The sequence below is a fragment of the Canis aureus genome, chromosome 27 (genome assembly GCF_053574225.1).
Source record: "Canis aureus isolate CA01 chromosome 27, VMU_Caureus_v.1.0, whole genome shotgun sequence".
Classification (NCBI taxonomy): Eukaryota; Metazoa; Chordata; class Mammalia; order Carnivora; family Canidae; genus Canis; species Canis aureus.
In genome coordinates this window covers 44802231-44810296 of record NC_135637.1, presented here as the reverse complement: position 1 = coordinate 44810296, position 8066 = coordinate 44802231, and the positions used below count along the sequence as shown (strand labels likewise).

Below are 8066 nucleotides of genomic sequence, written 5' to 3'. Positions count from 1 at the left end.
CCTCCCTCAAACACCACCCTGACAACCTACCATCCTGGTTCACTTTCTCTACATAAGCTCTAGGAAGACGAGACCCTGAGTTTGGTCAGAGTTTCATATCCATTCTTAGCTGTCTGCTTGGCACGGACTGAGTGCGTGAAAATGAATGAAAGAGTGAATGACAGGCCAATTTCAGACCTGCATCTTTCTCTTCTATAGCAATCGACAGCCACTGGCTGGTCCAAGACCTCAGCCTTGCAGTCTGTGTCCTCAGTGACTCTGCGGCCTCACAGGATTGGAAATCCAGGCTTGTCTCTGCTCCGACGCAGCGGGGTTCAGGGACGACTCCAGGGATCCTGGCCCCTGGCCCTTCAGAGGGACTTGTCACACACTCACTCAGCATCTTATGCAGCTGGCCCGAGAGACAGCCAAAGATGAGATGGAGCTTCTAGAGGCGGCCCAGTGGACTCAGCAAAAAGAAACAGTCTGCAGGGAAATCCCAGGGGATGTCGTTCATGATGAGGTTGCCCAGGTTGCTCATTTACCCTTGCGCGGGTAAAAAAACTGGATTAGGTCAGAACGGGAGCAGAACGTACTCCTGTAATGAAGCCTCAGCTCCCGGATGGTCTCCAGCTCCAGCATCCCCAGGATCTCGACAAGGCTGAGGAATGGCACTTGGACAATGACCAGTGTCTGACAGTGGAGGCGCAGACTGCCATGGTTCTTCTCGACTCTCTGGAGTATGTACGAGGGGAACCCAGACAGGTGGAAGAAGCCGAACAAACCACCTAGGAAAAGGTCTCTGTGTATTTCCTCGGGTTCTCGGTGATGCTAAGGCTGTTCTTTGTAACTGGGTGTCAGCTTGTCCGCCTCCGGCTCTTCTAGCATGTGAGTGATGACAAAGGGTGCAGGAGTAGCCTCCGAGCACTCCTCCCAGTTGGAGTGCTCAACGTCATGGGTAAAATCCAGCACCTTCAGCTTTGATCTCCTGTGGGGAATGAGGAGGAGAGCAGACATGAGGAATTTCAGGCCTGTAGAGCGGGGCCGGCAGGAGACCAGCAGCAGCGGCAGACCCTGGGGACCCACCACTGTGCCAACCAGCAGCCCTGCCCTCTGCCGTCCACTACGCCTTCTAGGTGCCCTCCTTGCTTCCCCACATTATATGTTGCCGGGATACCACCCAGGAACCCAGCCACACTCTTAACCACCTCAGTAGCATGATCAGCTCTGAACTATGCCAGGACTCTCTTCACGGAGGGACTCTGACAATGGCCTCAGGGCCTCATGATGACAGATGCTGCACCACCAGGAGAGGCTAGCACATGCTTGGACTCCACATCCCTGAATCCAGCTCCCACTTCTGCAATTCACTGTGCCCCTACCAGCACCCCAACTCTCCAGTTACCTGGGCCAAACTGCGTTAGGAGGAACCAATTCCAGCCCATCCAGGACGGCTTCCAAGAGGTCTTGAGTTCTTGACTGATCTCTTAACGGTCCCAGACGGAGGCAGGGAAAGGGCCAGGCCTGCACCATTGCTGTCACAGTCTTCGTGTGTCCCCCATCAAAGGCTGCTGTGGACAGAGTTGGGAAAAGGCCCACAGGGAGCTCTTCCAGGTCACGTACAGCTGAGGCCTTCTCATTCCGCAGGCTCTGTGCTGCAAGATCCAAGAGATTGAGAGGGTCTTGTCCACTCATCTCCACCAACCTGGCACAAGGTTAAGGGAAAAGCCTAAGTAGATTTTCACAGTGCTCAGCCTCCTCCTGTTGGCACAGGACACTCAGCCTCAACCACCCATCTTAGCAGGAAGTGAGACCCTAGGCGGTCCTCCACCTCTCCTGCCATCCTACAACTTCTAGTCCTAAATCTTCAGCTCTTTCTCTGCTAGGTTCACCCAGTGTCCCTTAATACCAGCTAAGTGAAGGAAAACAATTACGGCTTCATCTCCATTCTTTATTGGACTTCAGAGAGTATAAATTGTTCCAAACCTAATTTCCTGAACTTTCCCAAAGATCATCACCATCTCCAAGGTGATTTCAAGGAGCCGGACAGAATAACCCATCTCTTACCCCAGTCCAGTGGTAAGAGGTCGGGTCCTGAGGTTTTGTTTGCCTTCTCTGGCAAGCAGAGCTTCTAAAACAGTAATGGCAACTTTCCACAAGTTCAGATCTGTCCTCCTTCCTGCTCTATGGAATACGTTCCTATTCACATTCTACCAAGCTCAGAGCAATTCAGAGACTAGAAAATTATTTTTAAAAAATCAAGAAGACATAAAAAAACCCCTCTTATGGGGCTAGTGAATTTTTGACATAAAATGTCAGAAAAAGACAAGAGAAGGGAACATTAAAGCACCATCGTGGGGTGCCTGGGTGGCTCAGCTCTGCGGCTGCCTTCAGCTCAGGTCATGATCCCAGGGTCTTGGGATTGAGCCCCGAATGGGGCTCCCTGCACTCAGCGAGGAGTCTGCTTCTCCCTCTGCCCTTCTTTCCCCGCTTGTCCTATCTCAAGTAAATAATCCTTCTTTAAAATGTACCATCTCAAGTATAAGTAGATACAAAGGTCGTTACTAAAACATTACTAAGAAGAACTAATTGGCGTTCTTTGAACAGAATCACAAAGCATTTCTTCTAGGAACAAGAGCAGACTGACACATTTGAGAATCTCTCAGTGAACTTCTGATGACACATGGACAACTGAGCCTGAGTGCTCTCAGCTGCCTCCTGAAACCCTAAATGAAGTAAAGGAATAGCTAAGACCAGAAAGTCAAGGAGAATGAATTAGCCCCCTCTTCAAGAAAAGCCAACTTTTAGAATCTGAAAAAGGTGGATTGGGAAACTAGTGTGCAGACTACAGAAGCCAACACCTAAGCCTATACAGGTGGTGAAATCAGAAATCAATTGCAGAACCCACGAGGCCTCAGGAGCAACAGCCGCAGGCAGGGCCCCAGGCGAGGGCCAGAGCCACCCGCCAGCACTGTGGTACTCGAGGAGGCTCTACAACCACATGCGTTTACCTCCACCACCTCCACGGCCAGCAATCCACACCCGGGCCCGACCTTCCTCTACTTCCCACCCCGACTGCTCTGCTGCTCCCTGGAGCAGTGCTCAGCCCTCACATCCCATGGCAGGCTGCTCTTCTGTGGGGCACAAGGGGAATGCGCTGGGGCAGGTTTGGTACGTGAGCATTTAGAACCACCAAAACACTGGACTATGACCCAACTGAGCATGCTCCACTTATGTATGAGCAGGAAGGGGCACCTGCTCAGAGCTGAGGCCCGGGAGGCAGCTTATGGAGCAGGCAGGACAGGAGGGCACACCAGGCCCCTGTCACAACCACCAACTGTTCTGATGGCAGAGCTCCTCGGAAGCAGGAGGGCCCTTGCTGCAGAAGTGGCTGTGTGTGAACCCTCCCCTGTGCTTCTGAAATGTCCCATTTCTCTGAAGGAACAGCCCAAGAAGAGCCACATGCCTGGAACCCAGAGGGGTGTCTCTGCCCTTGCCCCTCCCTCATGCCCCTCTCACTCAGCAAAAAAGTCAGTCCAACTACTTGACTCCTCATGAGGGATGTATATCCTACTGATGGCTGCAGAGGACACAGAAAAGAGGTTCTCCAAAGGTCGGCAGTGAGAACTCCCACACTCTGAGGCGACCTCCATTCCCCTCCCCCTCAGCCTGTCAGCCTTCCTCCCAAATGCCTTTCTGATGAGGAGCCATTCCCACCTACAGCTGCTCCCACCTGAAGCCACTAAGCATCTCCCCGATGCGCACCTGCACCTGAACGATCCTCATCAACCTCCCTCTGTAGTTGAGGTGGCTGTTTAAGCACAGTCTACTTGTCACACTGACTTCTGCTTTCTCCCTTTGTGGAGATTCTCAGCCCAAGGCCTCGGGCCTCTGCCCAGCAGGTAGGAGGAGATGAGGCCTCTGGCTTCTGAGTGCAGCCAACAATGGGTCACTCCTCTTCTCCTCCACAAAATCCAGGATCTATTGCTGGCCAACTGACCACGTGCACCGCCTGAATGCACTTCACCTATGTGGGAAGGGTCTCCCCTGAGATTCCAGTGGCCTCTAATCCTGGGGAAGACTCAGAAGAGGAAGACCAGTGAGTAAATGATGGCCTTGGCCACTGCAGCTGGTCTTGGGCTATGATGGATACTCATCTTGTCCTCCCTGCATTATTTGTTGCAGATTCCCCTCAAGGTCCCTACAAACTCTGCTGTCCTCCTCGCTAAGTTGCCAGGTGGCCTTCCTCATACCTTCATCTCTAAAATTTCTGAGCCCCAGCTCACCAGGCCTCTCTTGGCAAGGGTTGTGGCACTTGTCTTTTTACTGTCACAACGGGGCAAGGGAATACCAAGAGGGTCCTGGATGAATCTCCTGGGAGTCAAACTTATTGCTCTTTATGCCCTGGTTTTAATTTTTTTTCCGATTTTATTTATTTATTCATTTGAGACACAGAAAGAGAGGCAGAGACAGAGGCAGAGGGAGAAGATTTCCCTCGGGGAGCCCGATGTGGGACTTGATCCAAGAAGTGCAGGATCACGCCATGAGCTGAAGGCAGGTGCTTAACTGCTGAGCCACCCAGGCGTCCTTCTTTGTCCCGGTTTAAAAGCAGCCCTATCCTTTCCTAACCTGGGTCATTCACTCCAACCAAGAATGGGGGCTCCTTTGCTTGCCAACTCGGTGCTAGACACAAAGAGGATAAAGTCTTCAGGTGGCAGCCGTGGCTTCTAACTCTGTGGGACTCCTCCGCTCACCAGTGGATAGTTGTGGAACCTAACCAACGTTATCACTTGGTGGGTTTGACAGAACTTACCTCACAAGATGCAGTTCTGGGCATGCGGTCATGTCATGTCCAACGGTCTTCCACCAGGGCCCAGCAGCATTACAGGAACGGCTTTATGAAACATATCCGAGCCACCTCTGTGGACAGCATGGGTTTGCTCCAGACTCCTGGAAGGTATCGTTCCCTACCCATGATACACCCAATCTTCTGAGATCTGCTCAGTCTTATGCCCAAGTAACAAGGCTGCTTTCAACTGCAGCTTAGACTCTGCTGCTCTGCAGAGAACTTTCCTATCCTGGGATACACTCAAAAGTCGAAGTCTTTTTGGGTTCAGTCAGTTAAGAGTCTGACTTTGGTCAGGTCGTGATCTCAACGTCCTAGAATGGAGCCCTGCGTTGGGAACTTTGGCTCAGGTTGTGATCTCAATGTCCTGGGATCGTGCCCTGTGTTGGGATCCGTGCTCAGCAGGGAACCTGCTTCTCCCTCTCCCTCTGCTCCTGCCCTGTGCTCTCCTTCTTTAACAAATAAAACCTTTTTTTTTTTTAAGTGGCAGTCTTTTGTGTCACCTGGTATACAAGGCAGAGAAGTGTTCTGAGATGTGGAATATGTTGTCTCCAAAACCTGAAAAGTCCTCTCAGGCATTGTGCTTCCTTCTCTGCAGGAGATTCAAGTGGTAAAACTCATGTTTTACTTTGGATGATAGGACCCAGCATGTCCCCAACTGTTGGGGCACTCAAAATTGTTCTCATGTGGCAGATAATCGAATCTTCACAGGCATCTTCTCCAACAATGGAATGCACGTTTCTTACCAAGGCTTCCAATGTGCCAGACATTTCCTGTAATCTAACTCCATTGACAAGCTATCAGAGGAGCAAATCGGCACAATGTTCTTCAGATACCCAGGTGGTACGTGAACTATGACAGACTGGAAAGGTACAACCCTGGAGCAATGGGAAATGCATACTGTTGTCTGCTCCATGTGAATCCAAACGGTATCTGATAGGGATAGAAAGAAACACATTTGCCAACTAATGTTTGTATACCATGTACCTGAGAAGTCATGAATCTGGCTTGAGCGAAGAGACTACATCTGGCATAGCAGCCTCAGTTGGGGCTACTATCTGGGTGAATTTATGGAAATTTCGGCCAACCTCCAGGATGAATCTGGTTTCTGCAGGGGTAGACAGGTGAATTAAATGGAAATGTGACAAGGACCATCACTTGAATCCTTTATATCCTTAAGAGGAATAAAATTAGGGATGCCTGGGTGGCTCAGTAGTTGAGCATTTGTCTTAGGGTCAGGGAGTGATCCTGGGGTCCCAGGATCCAGTCCCACATTGGACTCCCTGCATGGAGCCTGCTTCTCCTCCCTCTGCCTATGTCTCTACCTCTCTCTCTCTGTCTCATGTGAATAAATAAAATCTTTTTTAAAAACAAAGGAATAAAAAAAACACCAAACAAAACAAAACAACAAAAGAGTAATAAAAATATCCGTCATTCCTCCTAGATTGTGATATTGTTTTATACTTACTATTTTGACCAGGGATGGAAACAGGTACAGAGGCCTCCACTTGGCCTCCACAATCATGATAGTTCTGATCCTACAAATGAAAGACGCAATGTGTGTTCTGCATGGATTTTCAAACATTCTATTCCATTACACATCTGCAAACTGAGTAATGTCACACGGTTACCATTGTGAGCTGGATCCTGACCTGGGATTCTATTTATTTGGCTCCCCATAGGCCCCATCCTAACAGTGAGCCATGATTATGTTTTGTATATCCAGAAACTAATGTTAACTCTGACCCTACATCCAACAATATTAAAATTCTTGGTATATTCCCCCTTCCCCAGTCCACTCCTCAAATTACTCCTAGAGTCCAATCCCCCTTGTTTATTTACATTTACCCAAATGTGGTAGGCAGCCTCCCAAATGGCCACAATGATTCTAGCCTCCTGGTATTCAGTCATTCCCTTGTGAAGTCCCCTGCCTCACTGAGTAAGGCAGACCTGTGACAATCTGTGACAATTACAATGTGTGACTTCCAACGTTAGGTCATAAAAGGCATTGTGACTTCCGCTTTGCTTCCCCTGGATCACTTGCTTTCACGTCATGGAAACACCCAAGTAGCCTTATGGAAACATCCATGAGGCAAGGAATTGAGGCCTCTGGTCAAAAACTTACTGGCCGGGCACCGGGGTGGCCCAAGTCATGATCCCAGGGTCTTGGGGTCAAGCCCCACATCAGGCTCTCTGTTCAGCAGGGAGCCTGCTGCTCCCCTGCTTGTGCATGTGAGTAAGCTGCCTTGGAAGTGGACATCCCAGGCTCAGCTCAACCTTCAAATGACTACAGCCCCAACCCACATCTTGTGTGCATCCTCAGAGACACCATGAGCCAGCACTATCTGGCTAAGCTTTAACTAGATTTTTGACCCACAGAAACCACGTGAGATAACAAAAATAGTCAATTATGCTACTAAGTTTTGGGGTAACTTATTGCACAGCTACAGGTAAAAGATATGCTGAATAACTGTACGAAAATTCCTGGAAGAATATTTATCCCCTTGCCATACATACATGGTCCTTTGTTCTGGGGACCTGGCCTCCTCTTCAAAGACTAGACAGTCCCAGGCCTGAACACTGACTAGAACTTGGCAAGGGATCATGCCTTTGTATTGAGCCGTCTTCGGCCTCCCATCATCCAGCCTTGATTTCTTTTGATAATAAGAGTACTACTCCTGGTGGCTGACCTTCCATTTTGTACGAAAAACACTGGGCTCTTCAAACCATTTCTGGAACCCTTTGTGGGTTGGTGCCTTGGCTGCCACTCCAACCTCATGGCTCACAGTAAATGGTGTAAACCTGGCCTCTGATGGTTCAATGCCACCGCCTGACCTCAAGTGCTGCAGGGTCCTGTCATCCGTTTCTATGACAGCCACTCTTACTGTTTGTCAGCACTGGCCTATGCACGTACCCCACCACTGAACTGTTTAACGACGCTGCTGTCCCTCTCATCAGCATATTCCTAGAGCCTTGGTAAATGATGTGTTTGTCCGTGCTTCCTGTGGAATATATCCATTTGCTTGGGTTTTCTTACCTTAGAAAGTCATCCTATGTATCCCAGCTTCACAATCCCTGAGCGGTTTAGCCTTCAGCTGCCATCTGTCAGGGGTCCAGCAATTTCAACCTCACTGAGCACGGGCCGTAGCTTCCTTTCATGCTTCTAGAAGCCATCCTTGTAGCAAGTTCACACAAACTCCTGCGGTCCCTGACAGAATGTCAAACCTTGTATCTCAGAAGA

The 8066-nt window shown here is 49.7% G+C and overlaps 1 long non-coding RNA gene across 2 annotated transcripts; it reads right to left on the bottom strand.

Moving 5' to 3' along the window:
* Positions 1–1389: 1389 nt before the first annotated feature.
* On the bottom strand, positions 1390–6753 carry LOC144299577 (uncharacterized). Of its 2 annotated transcripts, none has more exons than XR_013366266.1 (4): positions 6674–6753; positions 6294–6434; positions 4793–5758; positions 1390–1684 (listed from the first exon to the last, which is right to left on the bottom strand). It is a non-coding gene; the product is annotated as an uncharacterized LOC144299577 (long non-coding RNA). The 2 variants fall into 2 exon arrangements; XR_013366267.1 differs by having other exon boundaries at positions 6294–6363.
* Positions 6754–8066: the final 1313 nt, after the last annotated feature.